Source organism: Schistocerca piceifrons, chromosome 5 (assembly GCF_021461385.2).
Source record: "Schistocerca piceifrons isolate TAMUIC-IGC-003096 chromosome 5, iqSchPice1.1, whole genome shotgun sequence".
Classification (NCBI taxonomy): Eukaryota; Metazoa; Arthropoda; class Insecta; order Orthoptera; family Acrididae; genus Schistocerca; species Schistocerca piceifrons.
Window position 1 is genome coordinate 532,452,093 of NC_060142.1, and position 18,774 is coordinate 532,470,866.

An 18,774-nucleotide genomic window follows, 5' to 3' on the forward strand; every position below is an offset into this window, starting at 1 on the left:
AATAAATGTATATTCCATATAAAAGTAGAAAATGAAGTTAAAAACATCGAGATTTGAAGAACCAACTTCACGATTACTAATCTATTAGACTACACATTTTTTAAATAAATTGTGTTGTTGTAGTGAAGTAGTATCAACTACAACGTTTTGCAAAGGTTGATGTACAGCTTAATTACTAACAAAATATCCTTCAAACTATTTTCTCTAATCAAGATCAGCCACTGACGAATCCATACAAATTAGAAGAATAAATGTCGTATGTAAGGGTGATCAAAAAGTCAGTATAAATTTGAAAACTTAATAAACCACGGAATAATGTAGACAGAGAGGTAAAAATTGACACACATCCTTGGAATGACATGGGGTTTTATTAGAACCAAAAAAACCAAGTTCAACCATACTTGGTACCCATATCACTTACTGTCATTGTGGGAGTAAGAACCATCCCCTTCTCGAAGGGGTTTAGTCCACGATGCGAGAATACCCATATTTTACTTATCCAGTATTTGAGAGCGAGTCTTGCAATAAAATTTACACTTAGTTTAAACCTTGACGAAACTTTTTCTCACTAACGTCTCCAACAAAACGATTAATGGAAAGAAGTTTGTACCTACTTCATTTTCACTGCGTTTGTAATAAAATTGTCACATGAAGCATGACTTTTTAATTTATTACTTCTTTACTACTTACTGTATTCGTGACAAATTCTGTAGCAGTAGTTACATATACCACTCAATGTACCAAAAAATACATCACTGTATGGTACTTATTCCAGGAGGTACGACGTCATAATTTCTGAAGGCGTGAAAAATTACCGCATTACGCAAGCCATTTAAGTTCTTCGTTGGTACTAACTCTATTCACAAACATTTCGCAGATGTATCCACATTCGCCCCCTAAATGTATCTACAAAAATATCTAATTATACGACACATAGATCAGGAAATATGGCACCAAAAACTGAGATGTGTGAGAAATTGCCGCTTTATTAGTAAGACATTAAGCAGACAGTAGGAGCATATGCCACTGGATGTACCTACAAAATTATATCATTGTACAGCACATAGTTCAGGAGATACGACATCATAACATTAACCTGCGTGAAGATATAACTGCAAGGCGAAATTCGTTAGACATACAGTTGAAATACGTGTACAGATACACGTGAATATATTAAACATGTGTGAAATATATTTGACATGTACGTATGCGCGGAAAACCACGGGTAAAAAGCAGATTTCGACCAATTGAACGAGTTCAGTTACATTTGGTACACATATTAGCTACAATCTGGAAAGGAATACTGTAGCAATAAGAGCCACCACGCTCCTTTTCAGGTGAGTGTGACAAGTGGAAAGAGAAGGGCGAAGAGGAGCTGACAGACATTGAGGTGGAAGGAGCAGATTGCCATAGATAGGAGGAAGAGGAGATGGATAGAGATAGGGAAGGAGGAAGTGGTCAGAGAGAGGAGAGAATAAATACAGAAAGGAAACTGGAGGAGATGGACAGATGTAGGGGAAGGTAGAGACAGGCCAATAGATGGGGAGGGAGGAGGTGAATAGACAGAGAGGGAGGAGAAAATGGACGGACAAATGGAAGAGAAGGGAATGGACAGAGAGAGGAGATTGGAGGAGACTAATAGAAAATTGGAATAAATAAACACCCACACAGCACCTGCTGATCAGTGAATTTTGGCTAACTGTAGGTGCCTACTCAGTGACTGTTAATTTTTTTTTTAAATTCCGTGTTTTGCAGTGTACTGAAATACAGCTGTTTAAAAACCATTTTCTCAAAATCTAGTCAGGGAATTTTAGCTAACTGTCCAGTGATTGTTAGTTGTTTTCAAAATTTTGTACCTTTCCTTCTACAGAATGACAGTGGGTTTCTTAATTAATGGCAGCTGTTTAGACGTCATTTAGTTCAGAAAAGGTGCTCAATGAATATTACTAACTGTAGTTAACTGTTTTTAAAATTCTTTACTTTGGTGTGCAGTTAATGGCTGGTGGCTTATAATTAGTGGTAGCTGTCTAAAAGTATCTTTTCTAAAGTCGACTCAATAAATGTTACTTTCGATTGTTTTTAAAACTCTTTGACTTTAATAAAGGCAAGTTACGTATTAGAGAAGAAGAACGCTGAAGCAGTCATGTGGGGACCCCAGCCTTTCCATTGGGGTGATTCAGCCCCGTACCTTCCTACCCGAATTCCTAGTTGTTGCGGGAGACGACGTGGTTTGTGTGATACTGTGTAGATACTGTGGATACTCGCAGGCTGTTGGTGGCAGTCTGAGGAGAGTGTGCACAGTACGAAATTGCTCTTGTAACACGACAACACTTGACACCATACCTGTCGGGAAACCATGAGTGCCAACGCTGAAATACGGTTCTAGGTACTGCCATTCTGTTGACTGGGTCCCTAATGATTGCCATCTGTTCTGGGCTATAGAGAAATCTCAGCGTGGACGGCACTTCATAGACCTACAGAAACTGTGAGCAGATGTCCTGCAGAGGATGCAACAGATTTAGGATAATTGGCTCGACGAGTGCCTACATAAGTGAAGTGGGCCTTGCATGCATGCGTGTGCGAAAGAACACTGCATCGAGCTTCTTAGCAACACAAGCATTACAGTATCGTATTTATCCGTCGACATCAGGCAGCGACTTTCAGTTAAAGTGCTCCTCACTCTATGAGAATCATATACTGTTATGCCAGCATGGTAGCTCAGCGTGTTCGGTAGGAGGGTTAGCTACCCTCTTTAATAAAAAAAACTGAGTGGATGGATCAACGAAGAACCTGAACGGTTTCATCGGACGTCCGCCCCGAACAAATTCAACGAACAATATAAAACAAAATGAGATTAAAAAAAAGCTGTGAGTCGTGCTGGCCAAAGCGGTTAAGGCGACCGGTCGCATAAAGCGGGAAATCCGGGTTCGAGTCCCAGTTCGGCATAAATTTTCGTTCTCGTCACTCCATTATACAGCTTATGGCTGCCCATATTCGCAATTGAAATACATTTCATGTATCTCATGATGGTTATCGACATCGTAGTGCCTGTTCGTTTGGACATGCATCCATATCTGAAGAAAAACTGCATTGTGCTTCTGAACCACACAAGCACTGTAATACTGTATCGTGCCTTCTTTTGTAGTACATTCAAATCATTTTGCTATTTAGCAATCAATACGTTGTCAGCATAATGGCACACATGGAATAGCCGTGTGAACATAGCATGTGATCTAACTCATTCCACATCATTTAGATAGAATTACTTAGGTAACATTAGCTAACTAACTACTTACTAATTCCTTGACATACTGAAATTCGTCTTGCTGCGCAAGTACTTTTCGGTTTCTACCTAATCATGGAAACACTCCAACAAGCAATCTTATAAGACAATATGAGGATAATGTCGTATGCCCGTACGTTACCGTGTTATTGATTTCAAAGTACACTACTGGCCATTACAATTGCTACACCAAGAAGAAATGCAGATGATAAACTGGTATTTATTGGACAAATATATTATACTAGAACTGACATGTGATTACATTTTCACGCAATTTGGGTGCATAGATCCTGAGAAAACAGTACCCAGAACAACCACCTCTGGCCGTAATAACGGCCTTGATACGCCTAGGCGTTGAGTCAAACAGAGCTTGGATGGCGTTTACAGTTAGCTGCCCATGCGGCTTCAACACGATACCACAGTTCGTCAAGAGTAGTGACTGGCGTATTGTGAAGAGCCAGTTGCTCGGCCACCATTCACCAGACGTTCTCTATAGGTGAGAGATCTGGAGAATGTGCTGGCCAGGGCAGCAGTCGAACATTTTCTGTATCCAGAAAGGCCCGTACGGAACCTGCAACATGCGGTAGTGCATTTTCCTGCTGAAATGTAGGGTTTCACAGGAATCGAATGAAGGGTAGAGCCACGGGTCGTAACACATCTGAAATGTAACGTCCACTGTTCAAAGTGCCGTCAATGTGAACAAGAGGTGACCGAGACGTGTAACCAATGACACCCCGTACCATCACGCCGGGTGATACGCCAGTATGGCGATGACGAATACACGCTTCCAATGTGCGTTCATCGCGATGTCGCCAAACACGGATGTGACAATCATAATGCTGTAAACAGAACCTGGATTCATCTGAAAAAATGACGTTTTGCCATTCGTGCACACAGGTTCGTCGTTGAGTACACCATCGCAGGCGCTCCTGTCTGTGTTGCAGAGTCAAGGGAAGCTTCAGCCATGGTCTCCGAGCTGATAGTCCATGCTGCTGCAAACGTCGTCGAACTGTTCGTGCAGATGGTTGTTGTCTTGCAAACGTGCCCATCTGTTGACTCAGGGATCGAGACGTGGGTGCACGATCCGTTACATCCATGCGGATAAGATGCCTGTCATCTCGACTGCTAGTGATACGAGGCCGTTGGAATCCAGCACGGCGTTCCGTATTACCCTCCTGAACCCACCGATTCCATATTCTGCTAACAGTCATTGGGTCTCGACCAACGCGAGCGGCAATGCCGCGATACGATAAACCGCAATAGCGATAGGCTACAATCCGGCCTTTATCAAAGTCGGAAACGTGATGGTACGCATTTCTCCTCCTTACACGAGGCATCACAACGACGTTTCACCAGGCAACGCCGGTCAACAGCCGTTTGTGTATGAGAAATCGGTCGGAAACTTTCCTCATGTCAGCACGTTGTAGGTGTCGCAACCGGCGCCAACCTTGTGTGAATGCTCTAAAAAGCTAATCATTTGCATATCAGAGCGTCTTCTTCCTGTCGGTTAAATTTCGCGTCTGTAGCACGTCATCTTCGTGGTGTAGCAATTTTTATGGCCAGTAGTTTAAGTTACTCGCTGGCAGAGTGGGACTGAGAGAAGTCGTTAACATTACCAATTCCTGAACTGCTTACGCTTTCATTATTTGTCTGCCATTTGGTAAGTTATACGCAGGGCAAATTAGAAGCATCTACTCGGCGAGACAGAAATTACACATAAAATTTAGTAACAAAGACTGTAGCTGTGAATTGTAGCGCTGGTGTGCGTCTCTTCTAGGGGTGCCTGTTATATACCTCAGAGTGGAAACGTATGTGGGATTATTAAGGATTGCTGCTGACGTCTGAGACAATCGTGTTCTGCTGCGTCATCAGAATGAGGCGGTGCAGGGGTCGGGGGGTCGGCTGTCCCGCGCTCTTCCCCTCTTCCAACTTGCCCATCATTTCCGTTAGCTCATCCCTCCTCGAGTGTCAATCTGAGGGTTATAAGGCGCCATCTCTGGGCACAGAAGCTGAAGAAAGTGACAGGGGTGAACCGTTAGCGTCTTCGATTCGTAGCAATCTTTGTTCCCTGGCAGCGAACATTCACTCTACAGCCATGGTCCACACCAAATCATCTAACGATGAAAAAACGCAACCCCTCGAAGAGTGAAATGTGGAGAAGGATCAACACCACGTTTCATACTTGCAGCAAGTGTTTCTTCCGATGTGATTTTATGACTACCTCTTGTATAACTCTTGAACTGGTGTTGATGAGTGTACAGTGACCAACAACAAATTGATTTTGGATTTCTGTATTAAAAAAGAACCGCTACTGGTTTCGACTTTGTACAGTTCATCATCAGACAAATATCACAATTTCGTCATAACATAAGATGCATTGGTATACTGCTGAACTGACATGGGATGATCAATAATAAACGTTTAAAAAGTGTAATACAGATGGTTGTGCTACAACCTAGTGTTATAATGCAACTTACGTGAAATGTCCGTATGGAGCGTTTATTTTCACAGTTTTCCTCCAACGAGTGGTATTCGTAATGTTGATTATGTTTTCACAATCACATCCGTTGTTTTGCATAAGTAAACGCTTTAGTTTTGTCAAATACCAAAATTTCAATGCGCACCACAGGGGCTGACTCACAACATGTGAAAAATTCATGGTGTTTATATGATATTTGAATGTCAAAAATGCTGCGATACAGTGATACATTAGTGAGATATCGCATTTTAGAAAAGGAAGAGTACGGTACAGTTATGTTAAACTGAAACGTATTTTACTTTAAATGTAGGACATTAAATACAGGTAAATAAATGGGATTTTAGGAATTACATCATTACAAACTTATTTTACAAAATCGTAGCGAAATAAATATAGATAAGAAGGAATGTAAAATCCTTATGTCCTACTTCAACAGTGGAGATGACTGTGCATTAAAATTTATTCAAATTCAGTGCCACGAAAATTATTGATTGTTGCAAGAGCTGGGGTACGTACAGTATTACAAAATTTGTAACTTGATCTTCAGATAGTTACAGAAAAATTATTTGTACTGGAAGTTTATCAGGAAGTGAGTGTTAGACAACTGAATCCGCTCATTAAGGATACAGTGGGGGGAGCTGTTTTTTGTGTATGTGTGTATTTCTTTTTCTTCTAACAGGTTCATAGTGGATTGTTTTTCTGCTAACAAGGGGAAGATACGAACTTCTCCTCATCGATATGATTCATATTGAAAGGGTGTGAAGGACACGACTAAGACGGCGAGTCGCAACTTTCAACCGTTTTCGATAAAATCTTATATGAGGGCAGCTGGTGTTTAAGTGGTCCGCAGCCGAGCGAGTAAGCGTCTAGTTTCATAATCACCTGGTCTGTGGATCGAATTTCGCTTCCAGTACAATATTTTGTTTCATTTCCCGTAATTCCAAACAACAGATATGCATGATTTGCGACGGAACTATGTGACCGGCCGGCCGAAGTGGCCGTGCGGTTAAAGGCGCCGCAGTCTGGAACCGCAAGACCGCTACGGTCGCAGGTTCGAATCCTGCCTCGGGCATGGATGTGTGTGATGTCCTTAGGTTAGTTAGGTTTAGGTAGTTCTAAGTTCTAGGGGACTGATGACATCAGCAGTTAAGTCCCATAGTGCTCAGAGCCATTTGAACCATTTTTTTTTGACCTCGAAGAAATGCCACAACACGTCGTGGCATGGACTCGACTAATGTCTGAAGTAGTCCTGGAGGGAACTGACACCATCAATCCTACAGGGGTGTCCATAAATCCGTATGAGTACGAGGAGTAGAGATCTCTCCTTAACAGCACGTTGCAAGGCATCCCACAAATGCTCAATAATGTTCATGTCTGCGGAGTCTGGTGGCCAGCGGAAGTATTTAAACTCAGAAGAGTGTTCCTGTAGCCCTCTGTAGCAGTTCTGGAAGTGTGGGGTATCGCACTGTCCTGCTGGAATTGCCCAAGTTCGTTGGAATGCACAACGGATATGAATGGATGCAGATGATCAAACTAGATGATTACCTTCGCGTCATCTGTCAGAGTCGTATCTAGACGTATCAGGTGCCCCATATCACTCCAAGTGCTCACGCCATACGCCATTACAGAGCCTCCACCAGCTTGAAAAGTCCCCTGCTGACATGCAGCGTACATGGATTCATCATGTTGTCTGCATGCCCATACACGTCCATCCTCTCAATACAATATGAAACGAAACTTGTGCGAGCAGGCAACATGTTTTCAGTCATCAACAGTCCAATGTGGGTGTTGACGAGCCCAGGCGAGGCGTGAAGTTTTGTGTCGTGTGGTCATCAAGAGTACACGAATGGGCTTTCGGTTCCAATAGCCCATATCGATGATGTTTCGTTGAATGGTTCGAACGCTCATAGTTGTTGATGGCCAAGCACTGAAATCTGAGTAATTTGCGGTAAAAGCAATTCTATCGCATTGAACGATTCTCTTCAGTCGTCATTGGTCCCGTTCTTTCAGGATCATTTTCCGGCCGCAGCGATGTCGGAGATTTGATGTTTTACCGGATTCCTGATATTCACGGTACACTCGTGAAATGGTCGTTCGGGAAAATCCCCACTTCATCGCTACCTCGGAGATGCTTTGTCCCATCGCTGGCGCTCTGACTATAACACCAAGTTCAAACACACTAAAATCTTGATAATATGCCATTGAAGCAGCAGCAACTGGTCTAACAACTGCGCCAGATACTTGTTGTCATAGATTGGCGTTGCCGACCGCAGCGACGTATCCTATCTGTTTGCATTGTATCTGAATACAAATGCCTATACCAGTATATTTGGCGCTTCGGTATATACAGGGTGTTACAAAAAGGTACGGCCAAACTTTCAGGAAACATTCCTCACACACAAATAAAGAAAAGATTTTATGTGGACATGTGTCCGGAAACGCTTAATTTCCATGTTAGAGCTCATTTTAGTTTCGTCAGTATGTACTTCCACCTACGCTCAATGGAGCAAGTTATCATGATTTCATACGGGATACTCTACCTGTGCTGCTAGAACATGTGCCTTTACAAGTACGACACAACATGTGGTTTATGCACGATGGAGCTCCTGCACATTTCAGTCGAATTGTTCGTACGCTTCTCAACAACAGATTGAGTGACCGATTGATTGGTAGAGGCGAACCAATTCCATGGCCTCCACGCTCTCCTGACCTCAACCCTCTTGACTTCCATTTACGGAGGCATTTGAAAGCTCTTGTCTACGCAACCCCGGTACCAAATGTAGAGACTCTTCGTGCTCGTATTGTGGACGGCTGTGATACAATACGCCATTCTCCAGGGCTGCATCAGCGCATCAGGGATTCCGTGCGACGGAGGGTGGATGCATGTATCCTCGCTAACGGAGGACATTTTGAACATCTCCTGTAACAAAGTGTTTGAAGTCACGCTGGTGCGTTCTGTTGCTGTGTGTTTCCATTCCATGATTAATGTGATTTGAAGAGAAGTAATAAAATGAGCTCTAACATGGAAAGTAAGCGTTTCCCGACACATGTCCACATAACATATTTTCTTTCTTTGTGTGTGAGGAACGTTTCCTGAACGTTTGGCCGTACCTTTTTGTAACACCCTGTATATCGCATCAGCGCGTCAGGCAAAGATTGACGATGGCCTCGACATCAGAGAGAGAAAACACGAGTGGTGGTGACGCTTCATTACATGATCGATGCACGCTTTCTCACAAATGTGTAGGAATAACCGTAGAAAGAATCGAATCTGCAAATGGAGAAATTTTCGCTCGGCTGCAGACTTCTTCATTTACAGCAATCATACATAGTATGTAAACACGCTAAAATGTACAAACTCGTAATAGGTTGAGAGTTGCGCCTGCCTGTGTCCACATGCTGAATTCCTAATCGTGCCCTGCACACCCTTGGAATCATATCAGCGAGGGGAAATTTTTACGGTCCCCTTGTAACTGTAATAATTTCATGTTTTTCTTCTACGCGTTTCTACCTACTCTGGAGGAATCAGCTTGGGTTTCGAAAAAGACGATCGTGTGAAACCCAGCTCGTGCTATTCGTCCACGAGACTCAGAGGGCGATAGACACGGGTTCCCAGGTAGGTGCCGTGTTTCTTGACTTCCGCAAGGCATTCGATACAGTTCCCCATAGTCGGTTAATGAACGAAGTAAGAGAATATGGACTATCAGACCAATTGTGTGATTGGATTGAAGAGTTCCTAGATAACAGAACGCAGCATGTCATTCTCAATGGAGAGAAGTCTTCCGAAGTAAGAGTGATTTCAGATGTGCCGCAGGGGAGTGTCGTAGGACCTTTGCTATTCACAATATACATAAATGACCTTGTGGATGACATCGGAAGTTCACTGAGGCTTTTCGCGGATGATGCTGTGGTATATCGAGAGGTTGTAACAATGGAAAATTGTACTGAAATGCAGGAGGATCTGCAGCGAATTGACGCATGGTGCAGGGAATGGCAATTGAATCTCAATGTAGACAAGTGTAATGTGCTCCGAATACACAGAAAGAAAGATCCCTTAACATTTAGCTACAATATAGCAGGTCAGCAACTGGAAGCAGTTAATTCCATAAATTATCAGGGAGTACGCATTACGAGTGATTTAAAATGGAATGATCATATAATGTTGATCATCGGTAAACCAGATGCCAGACTGAGATTCATTGGAAGAATCCTAAGGAAATGCAATCCGAAAACAAAGGATGTAGGATACAATACGCTTGTTCGCCCACTGGTTGAATACTGCTCAGCAGTGTGGGACCGTATCAGATAGGGTTGATAGAAGAGATAGAGAAGATCCAACGGAGAGCAGCGCGCTTCGTTACAGGATCATTTAGTAATCGCGAAAGCGTTACGGAGATGATAAACTCCAGTGGAAGACTCTGCAGGAGAGACGCTCAGTAGCTCGGTACGGGCTTTTGTTGAAGTTTCGAGAACATACCTTCACCGAGGAGTCAAGCAGTATATTGCTCCCTCCTACGCATATCTCGCGAAGGGACCATGAGGATAAAATCAGAGAGATTAGAGCCCACACAGAAGCATACCGACAATCCTTCTTTCCACGAACAATCCGAGACTGGAATAGAAGGGAGAACCGATAGAGGTACTCAGGGTACCCTCCGCCACACACCGTCGGGTGGCTTGCGGAGTATGGATGTAGATGTAGATGTAGATGTACCTGAACAGTTTTCTTCATCGATGTGAGCCGTACACCATCAAAAGTTAATCTCACAGAGCAGCGACGGTTTCCGACCATGTCTTCATTAGCTGAAACTGCTTCTCGTATTTTTTTTTTTTAAATTGATAATTGATTGTTCCGCAGTGAGTTCCACCGAAGTGCCCTCTCAGCAGGGCAGGCAAGTCCTCGCCCCGTATGGTCGCGGCGCGCGTCAGGATGCAACAGCTGCCGGCGACGACCACGACCACGACCGCAGCCCCGGGCTACGACCAGCGGCGGCGATCGCAGGCGCGGACCCTCCGGCGCGCGAATGCCAGCCTAATGCGCTGTGAAATTAAAGCACCCCGCCTGCCGCGCGCCGCCGGCTGCCCCGGCGGACGAGCGCCTACCCACCCGAAACATATTTACATTAATCGCCAGCATTTCTCCGGCATCCAACGTGGCGCGAGAGCTGGCGCGGTTGTTAGGCGGCGAGAGCGGGCGTGAATCACGCCGGCCTTCCGGGATGAGGGCGCGGCGGGACGGCGACGTTCTTCCTCCAAAGGAAAGACATTCTAATGACATGAATATTATGCATGGGTCGCGACAACGGAACAGCTGTCACGGCTCTTATGACGGTAGCGGGTAAGCGACAAGGGGTTCGGCGTCAGTTCTTAAAGCGCTGCTGCGTGAATTTATTTGTACACAAAGAACATGTGCGGATAAAAGTCGATTTCCGCAATACACAGAAGATAAATGACGTCCTCTGTCTTCTACTTACACAGAGGTGACAAAAATTCATGGGAGGGCGATATGCACATATATAGTTGGCGACTGTTTCGCCTACACAAGGTATAAAAGGGCAATGTTTTGGCGGAGATGTCATTTGTACTCAGGTGATTCGTACGAAAAGGTTTCTGACGTGAATATGGCTCAAAAAAATGGTTCAAATGGCTCTGAGCACTGTGGGACTTAACATCTGGGGTCATCAGTCCCCTAGAACGTAGAACTACTTAAACCGAACTAACCTAAGGACATCACACACATCCATGCCCGACGCAGGATTCGAACCTGCGACAGTAGCAGTCGCGCGGTTCCAGACTGAAGCGCCTAGAACCGCTCGGCCACTCAAGGCGGCGTTTATGACAGCACGACTGGAATTAACAGACTTTGGACGCATGTCACATTCAGTTTCGGAAATCGTTCGTGAATTCTATATTCCGAGATCCACAGCGTCGAGAGTGTGCTGAGAATACCAAATTACAGGCAGTACCTCTCACCACGGACAACGCCGCGGCCGACGGCCTTCACTCAGCGACCGACAGCAGCGGCGTTTGCGTAGAGTTGTCAGTTCTAATACACAAGCAACACTGCGTGAAATCAATGTGGGACGTACGACAGACGTATCCGTTAGGACAGTGCGGCAAAATTTGGCGATAATGGGCCATGGCAGCGGACAACCGACCGGAGTACTTTTGCTGACAGTACGACATCGCCTGCAGTGCCTCTCTTGGGCTCGTCACCATACCGGTTGGATCTTAAACGACTGGAAAACTGTGGCATGGTCAGATGAGCCCAAATTTCAGTTGGTAAGAGCTGATAGTAGGGTTCGAGAGCCACGCAGACCCCACGAAGCTATTTACCTGTCAACAAGGCACTGTGCAAGCTGGTGGTTGCTCGATGTTGGGGGCTGTGTTTACATGGAATGGACTGGGTTCTCTGTTTGTTTGGTGACTTGGAAACCATTTGCAGGCATTCATGGGCGTCGTGTTGCCAAACAGCGATGGAATTTCTGTGGATGCCAATGTGGCATGTGACGGGGTCACAGTTGTTCGCAACTGATTTGAAGCAAATCTTGGACTAGGGTGACCAACTCTCCCGTATTTCCCGGGATCTCCCGTATTTACAGACATTTTTTCATAATCTCCTGGCTCCCGTATTTTCAGGCTCAGTGGCCGTTTATCTCGTGTTTTTAACTTTATTTTCATTATCACGTACCGGTATGTAAAAATATTTTTCAGTCACTTAAATTTTGCGCGGACTGTCAGGATTCGTTCGTAGACAGAAGAGACAACTGATTCTATATCGACCTTCGACCATAGATGTCGACATTATGTCTATCGAATATCTTTGAAATGATCAACCGACACTTGGCGGTTGGATGTGACTTTGTTTCTGTGCCAGTGCTTCCTGTGAATCGTCATTAACTTGTTCAAGATTTTATGATCGGCAGCGAAGACGAAGCTAAAACGCCACCAACAAAGAAAACAAAGTATATTTGTGCATATCTTACGAAATGGGAAACTTTAAATTCCTGGATTGTACCAGCACGGTTAAATGCTTATAAAGCAAACTACTCAATTTGTAAACGGGAGCTTACCGTCGCACATGGCGGCAAGAACGATTGTTTACAGCTCATGAATACTTCAGGTACGGTAATTACTGTTCAGTGCGTAGTAATTAGTAATCCGCAATTTTCTGAGTTAACATCTTGTATTTGCCTGTAGGTCACAAAAGCAAGGTAAATGATGTAACTACTTCATCCAAAATAACTACGTTCTTCATCTCTCCTCACCTGAGAAAAGGCTTAACAAACGAAGATGTGAAAACCATTGCTGGTGAACTTTCATTAGTCTACCACACAGTGCAACACAATCTAAGCTATAGGATCTTGGACCGTGCTATCAAACGTTCGAAAAACATGTTCAGCGTATCTAATGTGTCAAAAAAATATCTTGCGGGCGAACTAAAGCTGAAATGATGATAATGAACGTATTGGCACCAAGAAGTTGTAACGTGCGCGTGGGGCACACAATACTCATTAAAGCCTGTAGTAAGTGAACGGGCTTCACCTTATGAGAAAGGATTTTTGTATAGATATAGACCGCGTGTACCTGAATGGTGGCAAATCAGACTTACACCCACTCTGTAATAACAATGATACGTCAAATAAGTCCGAAATTCAACTACACATCAGGACGGACAAAAAAACAACACAGAAGATGCTACCAATTTGTTAATAATACGGTCGCAAGCCTAATTAGGCATTAACTGAGTTTCTTCCCTGTACAAGTTGGCAGATATTCGTGCAAAGCAACAAGTAGTAACACTGCATACTATAGTAAATTTTAGAACCAGAAAATCTATTGAACTGATAGTTTCACGTTCTGTACTGATATGGAAAAATCATAAATACATAACACTACACTATAATGTATACTACAAAACTTCGTAGTCTATTGATCTGATTAAAATCGGGCATAGGTTACCCTAGAAACAGCACTTTCGAGTCACACACACAATGTCAATTTTGATAAAGATAAAACACTGATAAATTTTGGCTTTTACGAGGGTTATTCCAAAAGTAAGGTCCGATCGGTTGCGAAATGGAAACGACTATGAAAATCCGATAAAGCTTTGCACAGATGTGTTGGGTAGTGTCTCTAGTATAACCCCAGTTAGCATCACGTCGCTCTTCTCATTTCTGAGCTCGCAGTGAGTGCGTAAAGATGTCTAGAAAATAGTGTCTGCCGCCAAGTACGAGGTCCTGGTGAGAAATTTCGCCTGAAGCTATGCAGCCAACATTACATAACTGTCGTGCTGTTTCGTCTTCACGACAATTCTCAGCCGCATTCTGCAGGGGCAATGAAGATGCTCCTGCATCGTTTTCAAATGGAAATGTGAGATTACCCACAATACAGTCCGCAATTGTCTCCCCCTGAGTTTCATCTCTGGTCACATGAACCGCTGTCTTTGAAGACAACATTTTGACACAGACAACGAGGTGTAGGCCAGCGTGGAGAATTGGCGGAAAGCACTGGCGGCTGCCTTCTATGATGAGGCTATTGAAAAGTTGGTACAACGCTATGACAAAAGTCTAAATCAGAACGGCGACTATGTAGAGAAGTAGCTGAAAGGTGTAGCTAATTGTTACAAGTAAAACATTTCTGATGTGCACTGTGGTTTCAATTTGGCAATCAATCGGACCTTACTTTTGGAATAACCCTCGTATATTGACTTTAAGTTTTGCTGGTCAAATCAACACTTCAGAATTCAAATGAATAAAAAGGGGGGGGGGACCCTGAAACTCTTATGATCACTGTATTAAAAAAATTGATTATTGATATCATTATGCGCTCAAGATTTCCAATATATGAGTTACTACTCTTTTTATCTTATTTCCTGCTCATTTAAATACCATTATATCTGTCTCGAAATAATTAAACTTCATTACTAAATCAATATCAAAGTTATCTTCCAACTTTGTCAGACCTTCGTTATTCATTTACTGGTTCTTTAAACACCATTCTAACATAGTTAGGTCTGCAAGTAATTATTATTAACACAAAATTTAATTTTTCATTTCGGGACACTCGGATTACACAACATTTGGAAAGGACCCTATCTAGGTTAGTTGTGAGGATAATTAAATGATAGGAAAGTTCTGGTAAAATTTAAGTTGTTATTGAACAGTATGGAACAAAAGTAACACTGGTCCATACGAATACAGTACTAAAAGTTTCAACCTGTTTGTATCGATGCGGCGGTTGGCGGGCGGCGAGATGGCGAGGCACAGAGCACACATAGAACCACAGCTATGGCTCTTGATGTATCGGCACTTTATTTCTTCATAGCGTCGCAATACTTTTCCATTTAGTGCCTATGGAATTTTTGCCATGCTGTATGGGCGTTGGAACGGCATACCCGAGGCTCAGTGAAACTACGTCTTGCAGGAGAGCCTCCTCGCTCCAGAAGGTGCTGCTCAAACCAGTGCCAAACTCCAACTAACTACTGCTGAGCCCGTTGTGCCGTACAGTGCCTGCATGCATTTTCCCGCGCTCGCCTGCCATCCACCTTTTTCCGCTCCCTTACAGGCCGGGTATTCACCCGAGGTTTTGCATTCTACATATCCTAACACATTGCCTACGTATGGACCAGACGAATAGTTACAATTTTAAACATGTTACAACAGTTTCAACATTTGTTACCTTTCAATTTTATTACAATATTGCTTGACCTTTGACATAAACATTAATTTTCACAGTTTTCTTAAGATAATGGCATGAAACAAAAAAGAGATGAAAGCAGAACATCAATTACTCAAGTTTATCGAAAAATCAGAGAAAATAAAATTACTTATTTGTACAATAGTACAGCATCGTTGTTGTTACACATGCCCCTGTTTCCAGTAAATTTCACTAAGTGCAAATTTGATGGGAACACTAAACTTTATATTTATACATTGGTTCTGAATAAAATTTTGTATCACTAAACTTCCTTTCTCTCACATTATAGAGGTCTATACTTTTTAATATATCGAGAACATTTACCTATCATTTACGTAAGTGCCTTTGGCACAGTCCAACCTCCTATCCAAACATGATTTTAATAGCAAATTACTTATTATTAAACTTGTCAGGAAAATAAATTCAAAAGCTGAAATACAAACACTTAACTACAGAGCATATACAAATACCTATATACACTATAAGACAATTTGTTGCTGCTTGCATTGAATGGCAGTCCATTTCCTTATTTACTAATAAACACACAATAATATTTAGAAAAATCACTACATATATTTGCTACCTATTATTCAAATTTGGGCAGTCCATTTCGCATCTTTTTATAACATCACCTACACCACACTTACAATTCTCCTTTGACCATTTATATGCCCTCTTTGGTGTTTGGCAGTCCTTTATATTATGACTCATATACTGCCCATTTTGATTTTTGGTAGTCCCATCTTTTATTTGGCTTGCAGCATTTGCTTTTTCTTTTCAATTCTTTTTTTCCATACACCTTTACATTTATAGTACATTAGCACACTGACATTAGTAGCCATATATTTACAAATACTTGTTACATTTAGAAGAAAATAATTTCATCGTTAGATACAGCACATTTACTGCAGATTGCTTTCTGAGTGTACTTAGGTCACTCACTCCTAGGAACATACAGTTTCAGGTCCACAACGTTTCTTACACCTAAAGGTCTCTTGGATTTTGGGTAGATCAGGTAGTAAGCATTATCGTGTGGAATGTTCTGTATTATATATGGTCCATTTTAAATATATTTAAATTTAGAAATTTCATGGTTCAGTTCACTAGATTTTTCGTGGGTTTTTAAAAGAACATAATCCCCAATTTTAAATTTTGAAACTTTCAGGTTTTTATCATGTCTTTTAGATCTATATTCAGCTTTTTGCTTTATCCTTTTTCTGACTATTTCTTTCTTTTGACTCAAACCCAAGCTTGTACAAGGTGGATACTCTAGTTTTTCCTCAATTAAACTTTTACTTCTGCTGCCTAACAAAATTTCTTCCGATGGGAACCCAGTAGTTTCATGATGTAATGTGCTCATGACATTCTCAAAGTCCAATATAAATCTGCCCCAGACTCTAAATCATGCCCCTTTCTGATTTTTCCACAACGCACCTTGGTCGACTGTGACATCTTCCCAAGATACGTTCCTGACCTGTGAACCATTTATATCTGGTGGGTTTCTAGGATTCTGTTGTTCAAAGTCTTTACTTACCTGAACTCTTTGCAAAATAAACTCTGAGTCGTCAGGTGGTTCCTTTTTCCTGTGTTGAGTCTCAACATCTGGATTTTGTATTGAAACTTCGTCATCAGTAGGTACAATATCGCAATTAGCTGTATCCCCATTATTTTCACTAGTACCAAAATACTCGTCATCTGAACTATCGTCAGAATTCAACCATTCTGGGTCGCTTTCAGGTTCCAACATAAAAGCTTTTCTGAGACAGGCACTAAGTTCTTCCTCTGCATTTTCGTCAGGCTTTGATTTTAACTCAGTATCCTCTTTTGACAAAACTACCTCATTATCAGCTTTACTCACCTCCACTGTCACTTCATATTTAGTGTAATCCTCGTGGACTTCAATTATTCTTAGGTAATTATCTGCCCCTTCCCCACAGTGCCTTTCGGCAACAGCTTGTACTGTTGGCGGATCGTTAACAGAAGTTACTTCCTCATCAATGCTTAGGATTTCATCCTCCAATTCCTTCTTATCTTTAACCTTCGTCCTATCGGCAGCACGCGTACTTTGCGTGGCGGTATTTACTCTCTCCTCTTCAAATTTGGGCCACATCACCTTATCGACGTCCCTACTATTTCCTTTTTCACTAATTAACCTCCTTGCCTCGTACTCCTTCTTAAAATCCTCCCACTCTGCTTGAGGCCCTTGTACAGATCGTCGATCTGCACACGCCAATCACTTACTTCTGCTAATTCATTCTCGCTATTTACTTCATTACTAACACTGCTAACCGCACCTATCTGTGTATCCACTGTTCCATCTATTATTTCCTTCGCCACGGAATTACCACTCGTAATGTATTCACCAGCTCTTACGGCAATGTTCGTACCTAATGCTGCCTCATTGCTAGCGGCTTCTCTCTGAACAGCTGTTCTGCTAGGCTGGGCCGTTGCCCTCTTATGCTCCACTCGCCTGTTAACGTGTATCGCTCTGCACGGTGAAGATGAGTCATCTGCGCTCGCACCTGACGCTTGTTTCGCAACAACACGTTGAGTCGTTCCACGCCTGTCTCTAAGCTGTCTCATAACTTTACTGTCAGTTCGGTAATGTTTCTTAAATCGGGGCCGGTATGTTCTGTCCGCTTCCGTTTGGCCCGCAACGTTCGCGGAAATCAGTTTCCCGCGTAGTTATTATTTTGCGCGGTGTACCCTCTACCGCGACCTGGATAACTCCCTCTTCCTCTTCCTCTGCCTCTACCTCTCTGTATCATTTTGACGCGAAACCCATCGCCGTCATTTCTCTCGTCATTATTGCGACTATTTCTGTTACTAAAATTCTGATAATTGGCACGACATTCGCGCCAATGATCTTCGTCTTCGACCCTTTCGAGAAACGCTTGGAAGCTACGATGATTGCTTCCCACATATCTCTTCGAATCTTCTGGAAGCTTTTTATATAGCTCCCATACGATTTCTGAATCGGATCTTCTCCCTCTTAAATGTGTCAACTTTCGGTACCAATATTCGCAGAAATCTTTCAAAGAATTCCTGCCCCTGTTATCATGAAGTTTGGCCATGATAAACTCGCGCCACAAATGATCCTGTTTTTGTTCGGACCAGTATTCTTCCGTAAACTTTTGTTTAAACTCTTTGAACGTCATTAGTTCGGTATTCAAGTTAATTCCCCAGCGCTTAGCGTCACCTGCTAAGGCGCTAATTACTACATTTATCTTTTCCTGACCAGACAAGTGTTCAGGAAACATCCTCTCGTAATTTTTAATGAAATCTAACGGATGCCATCCGTTATGTTTCTTGG